The sequence below is a fragment of the Hemiscyllium ocellatum genome, chromosome 5 (assembly GCF_020745735.1).
Source record: "Hemiscyllium ocellatum isolate sHemOce1 chromosome 5, sHemOce1.pat.X.cur, whole genome shotgun sequence".
In the NCBI taxonomy this organism is placed as follows: Eukaryota; Metazoa; Chordata; class Chondrichthyes; order Orectolobiformes; family Hemiscylliidae; genus Hemiscyllium; species Hemiscyllium ocellatum.
In genome coordinates, this window is record NC_083405.1 from 37,721,768 (window position 1) to 37,746,500 (window position 24,733).

The window sequence follows — 24,733 nt, forward strand, 5'->3', positions numbered from 1 at the left end:
AACTTACTACACCCTACAACACTGGCACCTCCAAATCATGACTAGAACTAAACATCACCTCCAATCATAGGAACAGCCACATGAACAAATTCCAATCTTTTCCCTTTGTGTGAAGTAAGTGGGGGAGCTAGTAATGGATGAGTAAACATGGGATGTTGCAGGTGGGTCAGGGTGATAAGCTGTCATCCCAAAAATGGCCATGATGGGGGAGACTGTGCAGCATGATAACGGGCTGTGCTAAACTGTAGTGACAGGGCTAAAGGGTGAAAGTTGGCATTGTGATTTGAGGTTCTGGGTAAGAACATATGGGAGTTCAGTCAAGATGGGCTGCTCATGGACTGCAAGGTAGAAAAGGACATGGAGGTTGGGTGATGGTGATGGGGGAGCCACCAAGAATGGAAAATGGCTGTGACCACACCCAGAGTAGAAGGAGTCAGTGTCTGTTTGCCAACCATAAACACAGACTCTGAGGTGGAGAGGCAATTGTAGAGATCATGCGTTTGCAAACTGTAGGTTACAATTGGATTGTGCATGTGACTTGCATACAGTGTTCAACTGTGTGGAGTGCAAATGCCTGTCACAGGCAATGTTGACCATTTTGTTGATCCTTGCAAATTGAAGGTAGACATCTCTGTGAAGCAGAAGCAACTGCTTTAAAGAAGCACCTGTGGGTCAAAGGTCACACTGCTAATGCAAGACTTTATAGACTTTACAGAGGCATGGAACTGAATCCCCCTCAACATGTACTGTAAGTATAATGTGAGAGTCTCTTAGATGCAATGATGTCATTTGAGGGTGATACAGGACAGGGTGGAGAAGTGAACAGTGCTCATGCAGAAGTTATAATTAGCTACTTTCTTCTTACAAATGACCAATGATGCATTCATCAGAATGAAACCCTGCATCAAAGTGCGAAGATGAGTCACTCTGTGGCTCTCCTTGTCTGAATGGTCAGAGTTTGGATATGCGTGTTAAGCTGTCATTTGCACCCATTGTGAAGGCTGACTGCTGCCATTGATAAGGATCTGCTCTGCTCCATATGTTTCCCCCCACAAGCTCATTCAAAGCAGGACTAATGGCATAGCCGTAGTTATCATCACTGTTGCAACAATGTGACAGAAGTGCAGAGAAATGAAGGAGAAAGTGATGCTCCAGCAAGCTCAGGACCAGCAGCAACCTCCAGCAGACACCACACAACCTCACAGCTGTAGGTCCCCTCACGATGTAAAAGAGCTATAGGAGGGTCAGAGTCTTTTTTTCCTCAATGCTACTTCCTCTGAATGACTGAGACGCAGAGATGTCCCAGGGCACAGTTACTGAGCTATGCTGTCTGCTGGATTGGGACATGACAGAATGAGTGGCCATCCCATCCCGGTGGCCACCCAGGTGACAGATGCATTCAACTTTTATGCAACCGGCTCCTTCCAAGGAGTCCCTGGGGACTTGTGTAGGATCTCTCATGTGATGAGGACATCACTGGCTGGGCCAGCATTTATTACCCATCCCTAATTGCCCAGAAGGCAGTTAAGAGCCAACCAAGTTACTGTGCATCTGGAGTCACAGGTAGGCCAGACCAGGTCAGGATGGCAGTTTCCTTCCCTGAAGGGCATGAGTGAAGCAGATGGGTTTTTCAAACAATTGAGAATGGATTTATGGTCATCATTAGAACCTTAATTCCAGATTTGTGTTGAATTCAAATTCCACCATCTGCTGTGGCAGGATTTGAGCCTGGGTCCCCACAACATGACCAGGGTCCCTGGATTAACAATAAAACCACTAGCCATTGCCTCCTCCTGTTAGCTGTGTGTATTGCTGGATTTTAAGAATGGCACAATTGGCAGGAATTCCCAGGAGGTTATGGTAGAGGTGCAAACATCTGCCTCTGGTGATTGAGATGATAGGATGAGCAGGGGGCCTTACTGGCATGGTGCAGAGATGAGAATGCCATGAGAAAACTCACGCAGGCTGACAGAGAAATCATCTCCGTGAAGCTCATCCAAATCAAAATGTCATCAGTTCCTTATAAAATTAAACCCCCAATTTCTGTTTTTTTCAGGAGGACTTGTATGTGTCAAAAGAGGAAAAGACCTCTGAAAGCTTCTCTCTCTCCTAAAGCAGTAAGGGAATACCCTGAAGTAGAATCTCTCTCTAGTTCTCTTGTTTGAATTAATTTTATGAACCTGCTAAAGTCAAATATCAGGATTTCAAAGTTACCCTCATCTGAACTCAAACCTGATTTGAAGATCTCATCAATTATATGGTTGTCAATATCTCAATCTCATCGACACCTTCCTGTTTTATCCTCTGAGTGTGGAATCTTGCCTCACCTCACTGATTTCTCCTTTTCATTTTTTTAAACACCTCTTGTCAGTTGCTTGAATGTGTTTGCTTGCCCTCCGCTTCTTCCTTTCCCGCCACACCAACCAGTACCCTTCCACTGACACCCTCCTTCGACTGACTGAACTGGTCCTCACCCTGAATAACTTCTCTTTCCAATCCTCCCACTTCCTTCAAACTAAAGGAGTTGCCATGGGCACCCGCATGGGCCCCAGCTATGCCTGTCTCTTTGTAGGATATGTGGAACAGTCCATCTTCCGCAACTACACTGGCACCAACCCCCACCTTTTCCTCCGCTACATCGATGACTGTATCGGCGCTACCTTGTGCTCCCACGAGGAGGTTGAACAGTTCATCAACTTTACCAACACCTTCCATCCCGACCTCAAATTCACCTGGACTGTCTCAGACTCCTCCCTCCCCTTCCTAGACCTTTCCATTTCTATCTCGGGCGACCGACTCAACACAGACATCTATTATAAACCGACTGACTCCCACAGCTACCTGGACTACATCTCCTCCCACCCTGCCCCCTGTAAAAACTCCATCTCATATCCCCAATTTCTTCGTCTCCGCCGCATCTGCTCCCAGGAGGACCAGTTCCAATACTGTACAGCCCAGATGGCCTCCTTCTTCAAGGACCGCAGATTCCCCCCAGATGTGATCGACGATGCCCTCCACCGCATCTCCTCCACTTCCCGCTCCTCCGCCCTTGAGCCCCGCCCCTCCAACCGCCACCAAGACAGAACCCCACTGGTTCTCACCTACCACCCCACCAACCTCCGCATACAACGTATCATCCGCCGTCATTTCCGCCAACTCCAAACAGACCCCACCACCAAGGATATATTTCCCTCCCCGCCCCTATCAGCGTTCCGCAAAGACCACTCCCTTCGTGACTCCCTCGTCAGGTCCACACCCCCCACCAACCCAACCTCCACTCCTGGCACCTTCCCCTGCAACCGCAGGAAATGCAAAACTTGCGCCCACACCTCCTCCCTTACTTCTCTCCAAGGCCCCAAGGAATCCTTCCATATCCGCCACAAATTCACCTGCACCTCCACACACATCATCTATTGCTTCCGCTGCAGCCGATGTGGCCTCCTCTACATTGGGGAGATGGGCCGCCTACTTGCGGAACGCTTCAGAGAACACCTCTGGGACGCCCGGACCAACCAACCCAACCACCCCGTGGCTCAACACTTTAACTCTCCCTCCCACTCCACTGAGGACATGCAGGTCCTTGGACTCCTCCATCGGCAGAACATAACAACGCGACAGCTGGAGGAGGAGCGCCTCATTTTCTGCCTGGGAACACTCCAACCACAAGGAATGAACTCAGATTTCTCCAGTTTCCTCATTTCCCCTCCCCCCACCTTGTCTCAGTCGGTTCCCTCAACTCAGCACCGCCCTCCTAACCTGCAATCTTCTTCCTGACCTCTCCGCCCCCACCCCACTCCGGCCTATCACCCTCACCTTGACCTCCTTCCACCTATCACATCTCCATCGCCCCTCCCCCAAGTCCCTCCTCCCTACCTTTTATCTTAGCCTGCCTGGCACATTCTCCTCATTCCTGATGAAGGGGTCTGGCCCAAAACGTCGAATTTCCTGTTCCTTGGATGCTGCCTGACCTGCTGTGCTTTAACCAGCAACACATTTTCAGCTCTGATCTCCAGCATCTGCAGACCTCACCTTTTACTCTGGGATTAAAAAGATACAGTTTAATCCCTCATTGTAGCTGGGTAATTACATAGTTTTGTGACTTATTGAAAGAATAAGTTTCCTTTTCATAGAAAACTTATTTTTGAGTTCATTACAGAAGCCGGGCAGATAGATATTTCTTTTCCCTGAGTATTAATACAAAACAGAAAAAAATTGATCATTTTGAACATTAAAGGAAAGCATTTGCACTCTGGTGCAGCTTGTCGAGTAGTGGGGCTTGATCATCAGTGTGCTTCTCCTGTTAGTGTCCTAACAAGATGTACTTATTTTAATTGTACTCTTAACTTAGACTTCACTATATCACATTTCAATGCCTTTCCACTAAATTAAGTAACCATAATAATTTAACAGTCACCTCAAATTTTTGGTGAAGACCTTTATTTGGGCATCAGTAATGGAGTGTATTGTTTACCATACGGTTAATTGTTGTCACATCACCATTGTATTTGTTTTTACATTCATGTTAATTATCATTCTGTGGGCAGTCTGCCATCACAAGTAATTTCAGCCCATAAACATGTGAGTAGCAAATCACTTGTTGTCGCAGGAGTAAAAGGATATGACTTGTTTTGATGGCATACCAATTTCATTGGGTCTACAAAACATGCTACATTGGGATTTTCAATGGAAGAGCTTTGAGATACACTGGGAGACTTTCTGGGATACTATCAAGATTCAAAAACCTGATTCCTGGAAATTCTCTCAGTGAAAAGAGCGAGGGCTGTCTGCATTTTATTGCTGGACACCCCTATAGTAATCACCAGGAAAAAGGGGACATTCTGTCTCCAGCAGTGCTGAGGGGCTCTCTTCCTCCTGCTCCTCACTGCAGAGCAAGAGGCCATGCAGAGCAGAACAAACTCGTTCAGGAGGACAGTGAGCAGATTTAGCGGAGTATCTGAGAAAAGAGCTGGAGCCTGAAGCCTGCTCCAGTTTGATAGGATCTTGGCTGATCCAATTGTGGAGCGAACTTCACTTTTTTCTAATCCTTGACTCTGACATTAATCAAAAACCCGTATAATTCAGCCTTGAACCTAGTCAGTGATTCTGATTCTACTGTTTAATGGGAAAGAGAATTCCAAAGACGAACAATACTCGGAAGGGATTCCTGTTTATCTCCTTAAATGTGAGATCCTTATTTATAAAGTACGCCCTTATGTCTGGACTCCCCAAAAAGAGGAAATATCCTCCCGGCATTTACCTTGTCAAATCCCCTCACTCTTATCGTTCAATAAGATCACTTCTCATTAAGAACATAAGGAACAGGAGTAGCACTCAGCCACAGGAGTCTGTTTCTCCATAGACAATATCGCAGCCAGGCCAATTATGGCCTCAATTCCTCCTTCCAGTCTAGTCTGATAACTGCAGATTCCTGACTGATGAGAGTGTCAATCTACCTCTATTCAAACAATACTCAATGACCCTGCTTCTATCGTTTCTTGAGGAAGACAATTCCAAAAACTCATGACCCTCCGAGTGGGTGGCACGGTGGCACAGTGGTTAGCACTGCTGTCTCATAGCGCCTGAGACCCGGGTTCAATTCCCAACTCAGGTGACTGACTGTGTGGAGTTTGCAAGTTCTCCCTGTGTCTGCGTGGGTTTCCTCCGGGTGCTCCGGTTTCCTCCCACAGTCCAAAGATGTGCGGGTCAGGTGAATTGGCCATGCTAAATTGCCCATAGTGTTAGGTTAGGGGTATGGGTGCGTTGTGGGTTGGTGTGGACTTGTTGGGCCGAAGGGCCTGTTTCCACGCTGTAAGTAATCTAAAGAAAAATAAAATTCTTAATTTCAATTTTGAAGTGGGAGCCATTTATTTTTAAGCTGTTTTCACACAGTGAATTGAATTGAATTTATTGTCATATGTACCGAAGCACAATGAAAAGCTTTGTCTTGCGAGCAATACAGGCAGATTACAGAGTTAAATAGCATAAATAAGTAAATAATAGGTAAACAGCACAAAAACAAAAACATAGGTACAGGCAAGTGTTAAGAGTCTGTGAGTCCATTCAGTATTCTAACAACAGTAAGGTAGAAACTGTTGTGAAATCAGCTGCTGTATCTTCTCCCTGATGGTAGAGGTTGTGGTAAAGCATTGCAAGGCTGGGATGGATCTTTGAGAATGCTGGCGGCCTTTCCTTAACAGTGGGCCTGGTAGATGGACTCTATAGATGGGAGGTTGGTCTTTGTGATTGTCCGGGTCGAGTTCACCACTCTCTGTAACCGATCTTGAATGGTACAGTTGCCATACCAGGTAGTGATACATTCAGACTGAATGCTCTAGATCACACACCTATAAAAGTTGCCAAGAGTATTCGCTGTCATACCAATGAAGAGTCCAAGAAAGCTTGTTGTGGATGACCACTCCCAGGAGCTTGACACTCTCAATTCTTTCCACCTCTGTTCTGTTATTGTGTAACATCCCACCGAAAGTCAACAATGAGTTCCTTGGTTTTGCCAGCATTGCGAGCTAGGTTGTTCTCAGTGCACCTTTTTTCCAAGTCTTCCCCCTACCATCTGAAGTATGTTTCATCGCAATCTGATATTCAACTGACTATGGTGGTCTCATCAGCAAACTTGTAAATGGCATTAGTCTGGTATTTGGTGACGCAGTCATGGGTATACAGTGAGAACAGTCGGGGGTTGAGTACGCACCCCTGGCGGGCTCCAGTGTTGAGTTTTAGTGAGGATGAAATATTGTCCCCATCTTCACTGATTGTGGCCTGTGGGTCAGGAAACTGAGGATCCAGTTGCAGAGAGTGGGGCTTAGTCCAAGATCACTAAGTTTAGTAATCAGTCTTGAGGGGATAATAACGTTGAAGGCTGAACTGTAGTCAGTGAGTAGGATTTTATGTAGCTGTTCTTCGTGTCAAGATGTTCTCTGGAGGAGTGAAGAGTAAGTGATATGGCATCTGACATGGATCTGTTGGTCTGATAGGCAAATTGGAGTGAGTCAAGAGTAATGGGGAGGCTGGAGTTGATTAATACCATGACCAGCCTTTCAAAGCACTTCATGACCACCAATGTAAGGGCCACAGGTTGGTAGTCATTGACAGATGCTGCATGAGCCTTCTTAGGCACAGGGATGATGTTGGCCCTCTTGAAACAGGCAGGGACTGTGGTCTGCTGCAGTGAGAGGTTGAATATATCTGAGAAGACCTCTGCCAGTTGATCTGCGCATGTCCTGAGTGCACGGCCTGGTACTCCATCTGGTCCCATCGCTTTCCTTGCATTCACATGCAAAGTTTTCCCAGTCTTCTAAGTCTTCAAGTGTATGAGTAAAGGATCAACCTGCTCAACCTTCACTCTTCTTCATCCTGGGAAACAAGACAGACAACAAGAAAGATGGCTGCTGTTTTTGAAGTTCAATCATCTCAGCCCCAGAACATAACTATAGGAGTTTGGTAGCAGTGTCCCAGGCTCAACCATCTTAATTTGCTTCATCAATGGCCTTCCCTCCAACAGAAGTGAGAAAGGAAAATGCTTGCTTATGATTGGATTATACTCAGTAGCATTCACAATCCCTCAGATACTAAAACAGTTTGTGCCAATATGAAGAAAGACCTGGACAATATTCAAGTTTCGTTATGTAGCAAACAACATTTGGATTTGATAAAAAAGAGAACCTAACCATTACTTCCTTGACGTTGAATATCTTTACCAACACTATCAACCACCATGAGCATTGTAATCAAAACAGAAACTCAATTGCTAAACTGGACCAACTACATTTATCCTGCTATCAGCAACTGCTATCAGGTGTGTTTTCAATGTAATACTTAAATCCTGTGAATGACAACAGCAGGTCAAAGGCTGGGAAGCATGTGATCAGTATCTCACCTCCCATTTCCCTAAAGCCCTTCTACCATTCACGTGGCAGATGTCAAAAGAACATAAAACTTAGGAACAGGAGTAGGCTTTTCATTACTTCAAGCCTGTTCTGTCATTCAATAAGGTCATGAATGCTTACCTAACACTGCACAGCCAACCCACCCCCCCCCAACACACACACACACACACACACACACACACTCCTATCTACCTCCAATAATCTCTGCCTCCTTTGCCTAACAACAATCTATTGAGCTCTGCCTTAAAAATACCCAACTCTCCCACAGACTGCAGCAGAGTTCTAAAGTTGCACAAGCACCAAAGAGAAACAAAATTCCTCTCATCTCTGTCCTGCAATTGCCAACCACATTATCTGAATATTTCCCCAACATTCTGCCCTCACTCACAAGGAGGAATATTCATCCCTTGTTAAGCCTTTCAGGATATTATACATTTTAATCAAGACGCTCTTCACTTTCCTAAGTCCAATGGAAACAACCCAATCAATTTGAGTCTTTCCTCATAAGACAACCCACTCATTCGTTGTGAAACTCCAATGCATGTACATCCTTTCTTAAGTAAGGAGATCAATTGCCCACACAATATTTGAGATGTGGTCTCAGCATTGCTCCATATAACTATACCATAACACCTTTAACTTTATGTCCAATTCCTCATTTAATAAAGGATAACATCTCATTACTGTTCTTGATTACTTGCTGTACATGCATACTAACCTTTTATGGCAAAAACCAATTCAGTCTTTGCCTTGGAATCCTGTAGTCATTCTCCATATCTTGTTGTTCTTCCAGCCAAAGTGAACAACTTCATACTTTCCCACATTATACTCAATGCTGCAATTGTTTGCCTACTCACTCAGCCAGTCTATGTCTGTTTGCATCCTCCTTATGTCCTCCACGTGACATACTTTCTCAAAACACTTTGTGTTGTCTGCGAATTTGCTGCCATGGTTTCACTCCCCTCATCTAAGTCTGGCATAAAGTCACACTCTGCCATTTAGAAAGTTATGTACACTCTGTTTCCTGTCCCAGCTATAACCAGGAGTGCCATGAAGCAGAATTGAATTCATTGTATGTTTGGTCAGAGATTTAATAAGTATTAAAAGTTTAAGGGGCAATCTCTTTTAGAAATTTTGTTTTCAATTAACATTTTATTTAAATTTACCATTTTAAGCATCTTCCAGGTTGAGGCAGACTAATCAACCTCTCCGCTGGTGAGAGATGGTGAGATTAGCTGATTAAGAAAAGCATTTAATCTAGTTCTGTATCTACAAGATAGAAGAATCTCAGTTGTAAACATAAATAAATAAGTCAGGAATGTGATAGAATACACTCCGTTTGCTTGGATGAGTGCACCTCCATCAAAATTCAACTCCATCCAAGACAAATGATTTGGATTCCATCCAGTGTTTTAATCATTCACTCACTCCACCACCAACACATAGTGGCAACAGTGTGTACCATCCAAAATAGGGACTGCAGTACAGCTCCAAGGCAGTTTTTTAAAGTACCTTCCAAACACATCTCGACCTCTAGAAGGACAAGGCACAGAGACATGGAGACATCACCACTTGCAAACCTCCTTCAAAGTAACATAGCATCCTGACTTAGGCCTATGTCACCATTTTTCCACAGCTTCAAGTGAGTTCACCATCACTTCTCAAGGGCAGTTAGGAATGGCTAATAAACGATGGACTTGCCAGTGATGCTTGCACCTGATGAATTATTAAAACTGGTAAATAATGAAAAAATGAATAAAAAACACATATTAAACTGTTCACCTCAGGGCTTACACTCCGTAGATATCATAAAAATAACTAAAAAAATACAGAGTAAAAATGTTTCTGCCTGATGCTGTTAGTGCAATATTAGGAACAGCAGGGGAAGAGGTGGGCGGTTGCTGAGAATTCCAAGAGGGCAGTTTAAATGTCAGGAAGGGAACAGCTATAATTGAATCTGTAGACTTCACAATTCTCATGGCGCTTCTGTTCAGAACACTGAGTGATCTACTGAAAGGCAGGTCTCTGGCAATGGAAGACTCTCTCCAAGTTCCTTTCATCAAATTGCACATCCTCTCCACAAAACAGGTCCTGCTTCAACCTGTCAAAAGGCATCTTGTCCAGGAATAAAAACGGTGAGGATTGTCAATCAGTGCTGTGGCTAGTTTTCCCATGTGTAAGTGGGATGCCTCATACAGTTGAAGTGCTGTGGGATGCACCTGAGGCTTGAATATTGCTTGTGAAGGATGCATTAGCGTGGAAAATGTTAATACCAAAGTACAATTGGACAAAATGCTGTAGAGCTGATGGCAGTTATTGACAAGTGACTTTTTCAGTTAGGAGTTTACCTTGTCCACTCATGGCAGGATTTCAGCTTACAGTGATACTGGAATCATATACTTGGGTCAGGGCTTCAGTCAGTCACCTCCCAGATGATCTCCTCCCATATACTCTCCATTAACTGTCTCTATAGCCTCTTTCATGACTGAGACAGAGGGCCTCCCCCTCTTTCAGCTAGATTGCATATACAGTTCCAGGAAATTTGCTTCTAATCAGACTTTCAATGTGGAATGTGTAAATGTCAATTTTCATACCTTCATACAGTTTCAGATCATGATAATTATCAATAAGCCCCCAACTCTGCATGTTAAATCCAGACTTTCAAACATGTTTCTGAGTAACCTCTTCTCACCCTCCTCCCAAGATTAACCACAGTGAGATAATTTCCTCACTTCAGGAAAGTTCCAGAAGTATTGCTGGCTGAAGTGTCATACAAAAGATGTCTGGCTAAAGTTTGAGGGAAGAATGAAAATATTGGACCTAGAATAACTCCAGTCATATTTGCTGCAGGATTCTCTTCTCTATTTACATCTGCAACTGCCTCTTCATTGCGTAGCACTGCCTGGAACTAAGGAGAAGATGAAAACCCAGTGAGGATGTTAAAGGCAGGAGAAGCCCTGTCCACACACTGGGAGGCCAGTGGAAATGCAGCCTCCTCCAATTCTTATAGTTTTGACTAGATTTCATGTGGGCAAGGCATCTGACTGCCTGGCGTCAGGCCTCCAGTTTGTTCAATGGATAAAATCCCTCCTTCAAGAGCTGTTGGTCATTTAGAAAGAGGGGGCCACTTCAGTCCCAGCAGCACCACTGCTTGGGTTTAGTGAATCCAGCACTAGGCAGAGGTCCAAAACTTGAAATTTCCCGGTCTAAAATGACCACCGCAATTCAATCCTTTTAACACAGAATAATATCCCTCATACTTAACAGGTGCAGTCAGACAGATATAGTTCTAGATTTATTCAATATTGTCACTAGTACCCAGGTACAGTGAAAAGTATATAATGTTGCCATGTTCCAACTCCATTTGGGTTACACAATAAATTATACAAATGGTAAGTTCATATTAAATTGATATTACTGAAACAGAAACAGTTCATCTTTCCCTCTCCATCGATGTCAACTGCTCTGCTCTTCTAGTTGCCGTCAGTGTGTACTGCTATCAAAATAAATACTATAACAATGAATGCTATAATAGAGCATAACAAAAAAGGTTGTTCAATGGATCTTAGATTTGTAGATGCACCTCGTAGAATATTCTACATTAAAGAGTTTTCTAGTACTTCTGTTCAATTTGAACAAGTCGTGTGAAACCTTATTAGTGAAGTCATAAATATGGCCTGGCAATAAAGAGACTCAGTTGACATCTAACCACTTAAAATATCAATCAATGTGTCATATCAACTACAGTTGTCATCTTTCAGTTTGATATCCTCTGAAAGAGATCTGAAAATAAGGGTAGTCTCATGGTAAAGAAAGAATTGCTGGAAAATACTTTTCCATCAACACTTCATTACTGCGAATTTAGCCAAGTTCAACACATCCAAAGGAACAAATTAGCGAAAGTAAAATTGTAAATAATTCCATCTGTGAAATATACAGGAAAAGAAAATGGTGGATCACAGAAGAGGAAATAATTGATAACAGGAAATGGTTGATATGAGGAAATGGTTGGTAATAGAAAATGATGATTTGTCCACCTTGAATTTACTATTTCCATAACAAAAGGTTAAACTCAGGAAATTTCGAAGATAACAATGAGTAACAGCCTTCTAGTGCTTTACAGACCTTTATTTTAATCACCAAAACAATACCGTTCTCATTTCATACATGGATGGATAATGAAGGAACTTAACTACAAACTAAAATAAAACTACAGACAAAATCAGAAATACATGGATTGAAAGAACAAAACAAGTGACAAAAAATTTTTAAAGAATGATGAAAGGAAGTGAGTGAGATGAGAAGGGGATTGGTTTAGGAAGACAGTCCTACAATATTGGAAGAATTGCAGAGTGAAAAAAGGTGTGGTGGGGGGAGGGATTGTTGTATAGAATGGCATTCAAAAGAGTAAAATGAGTTTGGGGAGCAGAGGTTGTAGAATGCAGGGGGTTACAGAAATGAAAATGGACAACAATTGTAAAGCATGTCTAATGTAATCAATTTTAAGCCACACAGCTTCCTTCTGAAGGAGATTAAATTGACATCATTAACACAGACACGTCTGAACAAAGGAATTAAATCTGTGTGATGATGGATTGAAGGAGGAGTACTATAATTGCTTGGTAATAGTATTTTGATGAAGTACAGTGTTTTCAGCAGCCTGTGCAGAATGTAGGTTTGAAAAGGCAGCACCAGAATACAGATTTTCCTGATTGCCCTCCTGCTGAGCCAGACTGAAAGGTAGAACATGATGTGATGTCAAGACAGGTCTAGAGAGGATTTAATTTATATTTAACATGTGTTCTACAGGTTGCAGATGTTCTGCTTCATCCTCTCAGAAAACCATCTGTACCATTGAAATGTCCAGACTAGGACAATAATTCAATATGGCACTAGAATATCAGGTATCAGTTGTGTTCTTAAATAAACCCTTCCCAGTTTTGTAAGTGAACCATATATGTAAGCACAAACATATTTTAGACAACAGAGGTTTAGAGCTACTATATAAACTGCAATCTAAATTAACAGCTTTCATAATTAGAACAACCAATGAATTTGTATGTTTAGTACAGGCATTCAGATTTGAGTAATCAACATGTTGAATTGAATTGAATTGAATTGAATTTATTGTAACATGTACTGAGGCAAAGTGAAAAGCTTTGTCTTGCAAGCAATACAGGCAGATCACAGAGTTAAGTAGCATAGATAAGTAACTAATAGGTAAACAGTGGCAAAAACAAACAGGTACAGGGGAATGTTAAGAGTTTGTGAGTCTATTCTGTATTCTAACAACAGTAGGGTAGAAACTATTTCAAAACTGGCTGGTGTATGTGTTCAGGCTTCTGTACATTCTCCCCAACGGTAGAGGTTGTAGAAGAACAAGGTGGGATGGATCTTTGAGAATGCTGGCGGCCTTTCCTTGACAGTGGGCCTGGTAGTTGGTTTCTACAGATGGGAGGTTGGCCTTTCTGATTGTCCAGGCCGAGTTCACCATTCTCTGTAACCGTCTCCGATCTTGAATGGTAAAGTTGCCATATCAGGTAGTGATACATCCAAACAGAATGGTCTCAATGTGTCCCTGTAAAGGTTGGCAAGAGTATTCGCCATCGTGTCAAATTTCCTCAGCTGTCTGAGGAAGAAGAGATGTTGTTGGGCCTTTGTCAACAGTGCGCCCACAGGAAGAGTCCAAGAAAACTTGTTGTGGATGACCACTCTCAGAAGCTTGACCCTCTCCACTCGTTCCACCTCTGTGCTGTTAATGTGTAGGGGAGCATGAGTAACATCTCGCCGAAAGTCAATAATGTGTTCCTTGGTTTTACTGGCATTGAGAGCTAGGTTGTTCTCAGTGCACCATTTTTCCAGGTCTTCCACCTCCCTTCTGAAGTCTGTTTCGTTGCCATCTGAGATTCAACTGACTATGGTGGTCTCATCAGCAAACTTGTAAACTGCATTAGTCTGGTATTTGGAGACGCAGTCATGGGTGTACAGTGAGTACAGTCGGGGGCTGAGTACGCACCCCTGGGGGAGCTCCAGTGTTGAGTGTTAGTGAGATTGAAATATTGTCCCCAACCTTCACTGATTGTGGCCTGTGGATCAGGAAACTGAGGATCCAGTTGCAGAGAGTGGGGCTTAGTCCGAGATCACTAAGTTTAGTAATCAGTCTCGAGGGGATAATAGTGATGAAGGCTGAACTGTAGTCAATGCGTAGGATTCTTATGTAGCTGTTCTTGGTGTCAAGATGTTCTCTGGAGGAGTGAAGGGCAAGTGATATGGCATCTGATGTGGATCTATTGGTCCAATAGGCAAATTGGAGTGGGCCAAGAGTAGTGGGCAGGCTAGAATTGATTAATGTCACAACCAGCCTTTCAAAGTGCTTCATGACCACTGAATTTAGGGCCACTGGGTGATAGTCATTGACACGTGCTGCAAGAGCCTTCTTAGGCACAGGGATGATGTTGCACCTATTGAAGCAGGCAGGGACAGTAGTCTGCTACAGCGAGAGGTTGAAGATGTCCGAGAAGACCTCTGCCAGTTGATCTATGCATGCTCTGAGAGCATGGCCTGGTACTCTGTCTGGTCACATCACTTTCCTTGGATTCACACGAAGGAAAACTGATCTGACCTCTGATGCAGTGACTATTGGGATAGGTTCATCAGGACTTGTCGAAATAGGTGTTACCTCTCTGCCAAGATTCTGCTCAAAGTGAGCATAGAAGGCTTTCAGACGATCTGGGAGGGATGTGTCTTCATCTGCTATTTTGCACTGTCTCTTTTTAAAACCTGTGATGTCATTCAGTCCTTGCCATAGTCGCCGGGTGTCTGTCTGAGTCTCTAGTTTGGATCGGTATTGGTCCTTGGCTGTCTTAATGGCTCTGAGAAAGTCAGACTTGGATTCCTTATTTTTGAGTGGGTCTCCTGATCTGAAGGCCTCACGCCTGGTTTTTAGCAAATTCTGTATGTCCCGATTCATCCAGAGTTTCCTGTTGAGGAACGCCCGGATTGACCTCCTTGGTATGCAGTCCTCCACACACTTGCTGATGAGGTCATGTAAAGAGATGTATTATGGATAGGGAACCTCAACAGTTATCATGAAAAGTGTCTCAGGAATAGTGCTACAGTCCAAGTCCTGAAGGACTTATTTGTCAGGCAGGTCTTGCAGCAAGTCATAGGGTCATGCAGCACTGAAACAGACCCTTTGGACCAATAAGTCCATGCTGATCATGTTCCCAAACTAAACTAGTCCCATCTGCCTGCGTTGGCCCATATCCCTCCAAACCATTACAATTCATATACTTATCCAAATGTCTTTTAAATGCAACCATCCAACTTCCTCTGGCAGTTCATTCTACACGCTCTGTACAAAAAAAGTTGCCACTTATGTCCTTCTAAAAGCTTTCTCCTCTCAACTTAAAAATATGCCCCCAAGTTTTGAATGCCCACATCCTATGGAGAAGACCCTTACAATACATCTTATCTCTGCCTCTCATGACTCTATTAATCTCTGATTAACATATAGAAAAAAACTCACCAAACCTCATCCTCAACAATCTCCTTCTTACAATTACATTTGTCTAGAACAATATTGTGATAGAACCGCTGCCACACAACCCTTCAGGAGATGAAGTTCTGTTTTCACACTGTTGACCCCTCTATCATGTTCCGTTACACCATCAACGTGCTCAGTGGGTTAGTTTCCAAACAGATCCAGCAGCTTGGAATTGGGCACCTATAAGGCACTGTGGATCATCAATGTCAGTAAGGTTGTGTTCAAATATACTCTAACGTCATGCCCAGCTTATCCCTCAGTCTATCATAACTGTCAGGCTAGTGGATTGACCTTGGCTCAATAAGGAGCATTGAGGAACATGCCACCAGCAGCACTGATGAAGTGAGAATCTGGTGAAGTCACACATGACACTCAGTTTCAGAATGCAGGGCAGGCCAGTAAAAGCAAGGATGAGGAGGAATTTCTCCACTCAAAGCTGGTGAATTTTTGAAACTCTCCACACCAAAGTTCTGTGAGAACTCAATCATTCAGCATATTCATGACAGAAATCAATAGATTTCTGAAGAAGAACAATATCAAGGGATATGGAGATGGTGGCAAAAAATGGTATAGAAGTAGATAATCCAATATGAGGCAGTTTAATGGTTCAAATAGTTTACTCTTATCCCTATTTCTATGTCCCTATGACTACATTTATGCTAAACAGTGGAAGGAGCGTACAATAGGCCAAGCTAATTGATCCCATAACTAGTGGAGACAAGGTTAAAGCTTCTATCACATTCAGTCATAAATGGAGGTAAACAATTAAGTGACAAATATGAGGAGGCTCAATGAACTTGACACCACTCAAAGTTTTGTGAACACTTTCAGTCAGAAATTAATTATGTATCTTAGCTTCCTGTCAAGGTCCCCAGTGTTATAAAGGCCAGTGTTCAGACAAATCAGTTCACTGTAAGTAATGTCAAAAAATATTGAACCGGGGCTGTTGCCTCACAGATTCCAGCCTTGGACGACTGTCTGTGTGGAGTTTGCACATTCTCCCTGTGTCTGCGTGGGTTTCCCTCGGGTGCTCTGGTTTCCTCCCATAGTCCAAGGATGTGCAGCTTAGGTGAATTGGCCATGCTAAATTGCCCATAGTGTTTAGAGATGTGTAGGTGGGATGTGTGTGTCAAGGGTAAATGTATAGTGATAGGGTAGGAGAATGAGTCTGGGTGGGTTACTGTTCAGAGGGTTGGTGTGGACTTGTTGGGCCAAAGGGCTTGTTTCCACACTGTAGGAATTCTATATTCTTCTTCTAAGTATCAGGTCCAGAAAAGACAATATGCTCGAACAACATGCTATCTCTGGTGCTGAAGGCTTTCCTCTAGAACTAGTAGAACAGCTGCCAAGCTGCTCCATTTGAGCCACTACATCAAAGTTGAAAATTGCCCAGGTTTGTCCTGTTCACAAGAAATGGGACAAATGCAATCCAACTAATTAACATTCAATCGCCTACTTTCAATCATCGACAGCATTATGGAAAGGATCATTGATCGTGCTATCAAATGGCACTTACTTAACAATAACCTGCTCACCAATGCTCAATTTAGACTTGACAAGGACCACTTCACTCTGATCTCATTACATTCTTTATCTTCAGGTTAGCAATAGAGCTGAATTTGAGATGAGCTGAGATTGAATGTCATTGACATCAAGGCTTCACTTAAGTGTGGCAAAGCAAAATTGAGGTCAATGGGAATAATAAAAAAGCTTCTCCACTGCTGGAGTTATATCTAATTCAAAATAACATAGACGCTGCAATTGGGGGGTAATATTCAAAGACTAAGGACATTGCTGTAAGAGTTCTTCAGGGTAGTGTTCCAGGCCCAAACATCTTCAAATGCTTCATCAATAACCTACCCTCCATCATACTGTCAGAAATTAGAATGTTTGCTTATTACTACATTACGTTCAGATCCATTCTCAACTCATTCGAGAAGGTGACACAGCATTGGTGCATGCAGAAAACTCTGAACAACATTCAGGTTTTTAGCTGATAAGTAGCAACAACCATCACCAACAACAGAGATTTGCATCAGCTCCTCATGATATTCAATGGCATTATCATAATCCAATCCACCGATATCAACATCTTGGGATCATCATTGACCAAAAACTGAAATGTTCCCACACACACATCACGTGCACTATAGCTGCAAGTGGAAGTACAAAGGTGGATGTTCTGCAGTGGCTATGTCAAAGGCACAAGTCAGAAGAATGATTATGTTCTCTTCACTTGCCTGGATGAGTGTGGCTGCCACAGCACTTCGGAAGCTTGATGACAAACCAGCAAAACAGCCAACTGGAATGTCATACCATCCATCACCTTGTACATTCACACTCCTCATTCCAATATGTAATGAACAGCAGTGTGACAAAATCAAGATGCAATGCAGGAACTCATCCAAGGCTTCTTCAACGGCACCTTCCAAATCTCTTTTATTTTGCAACCTAGAAGAATACAGACAGCAGACTATAGATCCCATTAAGTGCAAGTTCCACACTAAAGTATACACAATCTTGGCTTCAAAATATATCATTATTCCTTTGATGTCGCTGGATCACAGTCTTCGAATTCCCTCCTTGGCAACAGTTTTGATGCGGTGAAAGTGAAGGCTGCAGATGCTGGAGATCAGAGTCAAGATTAGAGCAGTGCTGAAAAAACACGGCAGGTCAGGCAGCATCCAAAGAGCAGGAATTCCTGATGAAGGGCTTTTGCCCGAAACATCGATTTTCCTGCTTCTCCGATGCTGCCTGACCTGCTGTGCTCTTTCAGCCCCATTCTGATCTGAACAGTTTTGATGTACCTAAATTACATGGACAGCAGCACCTCAAAAAGGCAACTCATTACCACTTTATCAAGGACAGTTAGGGATGGCAATAGCTGTTGGTCATGCTAATAATATGTGCATTACGTGAATGCATTGGAACATTTGTTTGCCTTCATTTCAATCTTTGAAAAAACATTTAAGAAACCAAGGTAAGGTATTATTTACAAAGTTAATTAATCTTATCTTGCAATATAATCAAATACATAGCAATTAGAATTGTTTTTACAAACCTAATACTATCCAGTGCCCATGTGCACACATTTGCAATCTTTGAGCATGCTAATCAGAACAGTGATGTTAATTATAATGTATGAGATGTAAATGATGGGCACTTGACTAAACCCAAATCATTTCTGCTCTCCAGTGTATAATAGAAACACAGCAAGCAAAAGAAGTTGAAGCAAGATTAGAAATGACAGTTCATGCATAGAGTAAAAAAAAATTAAAAATCTTTGATACATAGAAAGTAGATATCAAAATAACCTGGAATCTAAATGTTAGGAATACTGCAAACAGTTTGGATGCCCTGATCTAAAACATACACTGGCATTGGAAACAGCCCACAGAAGGCTCACTCATTTGATCCCAAGTACAGAGGGTTTGTTGTAAGGGAACGGGTTGAGTAATTTGGGCCTGCATGCATTGGCGATTAGAAGAATAGGCAACCTTATTACAAAATTCTTAGGGGGCTTGATAAAGTAGATAAGGGGAGGTTGTTTCTCCTCGTGGGAGGATCGAGGATCAGAGGGCAGAATAAGTGGATCGCCCATTCAAGATAGAGACTTTGGTGGACCATTTTTTCACTCAGAGGGTGGTGAATCTGTAGAAATCTTTACTACTGAGGGCTGTCAGGAGGCTGTGTCATTAAATATGTTCAATGAAGCGAATCCAGGGTTAAAGGGATAAGATGGAAAGTACAGTTGAAGATAAGCAAATTAGCCATTACACAATGGGACAGGCTCCATGGGCTAAATGAGCTACATATGATCCTATGCTTTATGGTCTTATGGAAACATGTATAACACTGGAAATGAAACCACTTCAAATTTGAATAATTCAACTTTGAATTCTTATGGAGTCCTTATGTAGTCCAATTTATATCTTTATTGTTTGTAAACAGTGAACAGACATACTCAGTGAACTTGATGAACAATGCTTTGTGCTTGTACAAGCAGCATGTGGCTGCTGTTCTGAGGTTGATCTGAGTTTCAAATAAGCTACGAGCTCTTTGCATCCCTTCAGCTTCATGCCAAACCTGACAGGAAGAAAAATAAACAAAAAGAACTGCGGGTGCTGGAAATCTGAAACAGAAACAGTGAAACACAGCAGGTCTGGCAGCAACTGTGCCCAGACAAACAGATAACATTTCAACTGAGAGACTCTTCATCAGAACTGATAATGACCAGAGAAGGGTGGTATTTGTGCTGATGAGCTGGCAGGATGGGGAGCGAGGGGGTAAGTGAACAGAGTACATGGAGCCCAGAAGGAGGAAGAAGGGGATAGCAAACAAACAAGTACTCACTGGTTATGCTGCAGAGAGATAACAGCAGAGTGGGGGTGACATGACCTTTCTTTCCAAGACATATACATCATGTATTAAAGGCATCTTTGCATATAACAGTCATACAGTCATAGAGTCATACAGCACAGAACAGACTCTTCGGTCCAACCAGTCCTTGCTGACCATATCCCAAACTAACCTAGTCCCATCTGCCTGCTCCTGGCCCATATCCCTCCAAACCTTTCTTCTTCATGTACATATCCAAATGTCTTTTAAGTTTTGTAACTGTGCCCACATCCACCACTTCTTCTGTAAATTCATTCCACACATGAATGATTCTCTTTTTAAAATGCTGCCTCTCATATCATTTTAAATCTTTTTCCTCTCACCTTAATAATATGCCCTCTAGTCTTGAAATCCCCCACCCTAGGGAAAAGACAACTGCCAGTCACCTTATACATACTCCTCATGATTTTATAAACCTCTATAAGGTCACTCCTCAACGTCCTATGCTCCAGTGAAAAATATCCCACTCTATCCAGCCTGTCTTTATAACTCAAACCTTCCATTTCTAGCCACATCCTGGTAAATCTTTTCTGAACCTTCATCAGCTTAATAATATCCTCCCAATAATAAGGCAACAAGAACTGCACACAGTATTCCAGAAGAGGCCTCACCAACGTCCCGTACAACCTCAACGTGACGTTTCAACTCCTACACTCAAGGGTCTGAGTAATGAAGCCAAGTGTGCTAAATGCCTTCTTAACCTCCCTTTCTACATGTCATGCAAATTTCAAAAAATTATGTACCTGAACCTCTAGGTCTCTCTGTTCTACAACACTACCCAGGGCCCTACCTTTAATTGTATAATTCCTACCCTTGTTTGTTTTACCAAAATACCATTCCTTGCATTTATCCAAATTAAACTCCATCTGCCAGTCCTCAGCCCATTGACACAATTGATCAAGGTCACTTTGTGATCTTAGATAACCTTCTTCACTGACTATATGACCAATTTTGGTATCATCTGCAAACTTACTAACCATGCCTTCTATACCCTCATCTAAATCACTTATATAAATGACAAACAAAAGCAGACCCAAAAAACAATCCCTGTGGAACACCACTGATAACAGGCTTCCAGTCTGAAAAGCAACACTCCCCATCACCCTTTGTCTCCTATCACTAAGTCAATTTTAAATTCAATTGGCAAGCTCACCCTGATTCCTATGTGATCTTACTTTCCTAATTAGTCCACCACATAAAACTTTGTCAAAGACTATACTAAGGTCCAAGCAAAGAACATCCAATGCTCTGCTCTCATCAATTTTCTTGGTTGCCACCTCAAAAGCTCAATCAAATTTGTGAGACATGATTTCCCTTCCACAAAACCCATGCTGACTATCCTTAATCATTCCTTGCCTTTCCAAATGCATATAAATTGTATCTTTCAGAATCACCTCCAACAACTTCCAATGTACTTACAGTACAGGTGGAGAGATAATCAGCTCCATGTCCCTTTGCACTTGAGGATAGCATCTTTTCATTGTGCGATAAGTAACTCAGGCACGTCTTTTAAAGTTAGAAATCACACAACACCAGGTTATAGTCCAACAGGTTTATTTGGAAGTATTAGCTTTCAGAGTGCTGATCCTTCATCAGGTGGTTGTGGAGTATAAGATCTTAGGACACAGAATTTATAGCAAATGTTTATAACGTGATATAACTGAAATTATATATTGAAAAAGACCTGGATTGATTGTTAAGTCTCTCATCTTTTAGAATGACCGTGTTGGTTTCAGGTCTTTCATACGTAAATTGCAAAACTTTTTTAAAAGTTACATTCTCAAGTGAACTTTAACAATTGGTGTCATGTGACCCAGATAATGCAGTTGAGATGTGAGCTGCCCTGTGTGCAACTGTCTGTGCCACAATGCCCTGGATTAAGTACACATGCTGTCCTTGACTGACTTGACCAGGAACCTTTCACTGACATAAAACCCTTTGACTGCATTGAGGAGTTCTCTCAACTGCTAATTTCACCCTGCATCACCTCTCAGAGGTGCTCAGTCAATGAAGCATCATGTGCAGGAAAGGCCAAAAATAATCAGGAGGACATTCATTTTTTAAAAAAAGAATGCTGCAGAGGGAGCTAAAATCCAGGTATGAGAAAGCACTTCAGGTTAACAAGGCCATGTGAAATTTGCTTTCAATTATTTTACTTATTTCACAGTCAGAAATCGATTTGATAAAATAAAACTATGACCGGTGTCCTGATCAGAACTGTCTTTTTCATTTCATCGCTGGATTTACTGAATGCTTGATGCTAAGGCGTAACTAACCTTTCTCCTTTCAGGTATCTGCACTGCATAGTGAAGTCAGTGAGGGTAGCTTGCAATAGCAATATATATATTCTGATCAACTGTTGCAGTAATTTTTACTGTCACTGGAAAGACTGTGCTCACAATACAATCCTTCTAAATTGCTTCTCATTCCTGATCAAAACCTGCCATGGGTAACTAGAATCTCGATAGGTATTGACTATTTATCAGCAAAGGAGTAGATATGAAGGTAAATGAGAACTTATCAAAACTTTATCGCCTCCAGGTAAGTGGGAAATCACTTCTGCATCAGGATAGTTCCCACTGTTGCATGACAATACCAATTTGAATGAGCTGTCATAATCTACATAGTTTCATATTTGTATTTTTCCTGTATAACAGAAGTCTATCAATGCAGACATTTCTAGTTTTGAATTTGTCACATTAAATTTATAAATATCAAATAAAAAGGAAAATGATAATTTCACATGCCACGTCTTACCTTCAGGATCATTGCAGAAGTTTCATACAATTTTGGATGTAGTTCCTTCTGTAAAAACTCAACAATGTTTTGCGACGTTTTAAGACAAAGTTAATCCTATACCAACAATCTATTGTTGAATTTTCTGTGATAGACATTGGTGTGGACTGTGGATTGTTTGAGAACCTGAAACAAAAAGTGAAAATACCTGCCAATTGGGTAAACTTATTTCAGTCTCATTGTAAAATCTTTAAGTTGCAAACATATATTTACTGAAAACAAAACATTCACATAGGCAAGGCTTTAAATTATGTACATGATCTCACAGATTACATGATACATTAGAACAGAAGAAATATGAAATATAAAAGTACAAGAGCAGCTCATTTGTTCTCCTCAAGCCTGCCCCACTATTCTATAAAATACAGCTTACTGTCTCAGGCCTCAACTCCTCTTTTATGCCAGTTCCTCATAACCTAAAACTTCCCAATGTTCCAAAAATCCATCTACATCTACCCCCCCCTCTTTAAACACGTTCAGCGATCTAGCCTTCCCAACTCTCTGGGGTTGAGAATTCCAGATATTTACTACGTTCTGGGAAAGAAATTCCTTCACATTTCAGTTTTAAATTCCTCTTTATTGCTCATTAGCCCTTATTCAAGATCACCCACTAGTGGCAACATCTCCTCAACATCTAACCTGTCAAGGCCACCCCAAATATTGTATGTTTAAATAGGATCACCACTCATTCTTTTAAACACTAAGACCTAAAGAACTAAGATCTATTGCTGTTCTTGATCAGTCAATCCTTTAATCCCAGGAATCAGATTAATTTCTCCTGTTTTAACTGCCTCCAATGTCAGAATATTCTTCCTTAAATCAGGAGATCAAAGCTGTAGGTAATACTTAAGGTAGTTTCATCAACAACTGATTCAGTTTGTATAAGACTTCCCGATTTTTAAACTCCAAACTGGTTGGCCACAACATCCTGCTCTATATTTTTCCTTTTCCATAATGGTGCAAAAGATAACTATTATGAGACATCTCCAAAATGATCATCTGGGTGGCATGGAGGCTCAGTGGTTAACACTGCTGCCTCTTGGCACCAGGGACCTGGGTTTGATTCCAGCCTTGGGCAACTGTCTGTGAGGAGTTTGCATGTTCTCCCCGTGTCTGCGAGGGTTTCCTCCAGTTTCCTCCCACAATCCAAAGGTGTGCAGGTCAGGTGAATTGGATATGATAAATTGCCCATAGTGTTAGGTAAATTGGGGGTAAATATAGGGAAGGACAATGGGTCTGGGTGGATTACTCTTCGGAGGGGTGGTGTGGACTTGTTGGACCAAAGGGTCTGTTTCCACACTGTAGGGAATCTAATATCTAATACCTCCATTTCTCCTTCATCTATCCTGCTCAGTTCCAATGGCTAAAACCAAATCTAGAATTTTCTCTTTTCTCACAGGGTTGTTACATGCTGGCTAAAAATGTTCTCTTAATTACATTTCGAGAGCGTTGTGCCCTTTCTGCCTGTCATATGGTTTGTATCCCAGTTCATATTTGACGAGTTGAAATCCCCAACTAAGGGTGCCACATTGTTTTTGCACTCATTTTGCTCTTCTACCTTACTACTACTATTTATGGATTTATAGTGTACACCTAGCAATTTAGATGTCCAGCTTTTGTCTCTGAGCTCAACTCAAGAGGTCTTTTTTAGTATAAACTCCTCACCTTGGCCATATTTGGTTTTTTAACCAATAATGCTACACCCCTCATCTTTCTTATCCCCTTTCCTATTCTGTTTGAATGCCCTTTATCCTGCGATGTTAAAACACTATCTTTACCCGCTGTAATCTAGATTTAACATTTCAGCAGCAATCTCATGCTGCTATGGGTCTCTGTGCCCTCTGTAAATCAGCTTTACTTGCTATATTCCTCAGGTCCACATGCATACCCCTTAATACTGCCAAATAACTGTGCTGTATCCATTTTTTTTAGACTAAATCAGCCCAACAAGTCCACACTGACCCTCTGAAGACCAACCCACTCAGACCCATTCCCCTTTCACCTCACACTACAGGCAATTTAGCATGGCCAATTCACCTGACCTGCACATCTTTGGACTGTGGGAGGAAACCGGAGACACGAGCACCCGGAG

The 24,733-nt window shown here is 42.2% G+C and overlaps 1 long non-coding RNA gene across 2 annotated transcripts in view; it reads right to left on the reverse strand.

Annotated features, from left to right (window-relative positions):
• Positions 1-6,032: 6,032 nt before the first annotated feature.
• The window catches only part of LOC132815664 (uncharacterized), a 472,009-nt gene continuing 453,308 nt past the window's right edge, over positions 6,033-24,733 (reverse strand). The window contains exons 3-4 of one of the 2 annotated variants that reach the window (XR_009644692.1): positions 22,603-22,767; positions 6,033-7,368 (exon numbers count right to left, since the gene is read on the reverse strand). This is a non-coding gene — a long non-coding RNA (uncharacterized LOC132815664). Of the gene's footprint in view, positions 7,369-17,702; positions 17,899-22,602; positions 22,768-24,733 lie in introns of those variants that run through there. The other variant, XR_009644693.1, reaches the window with a different exon arrangement.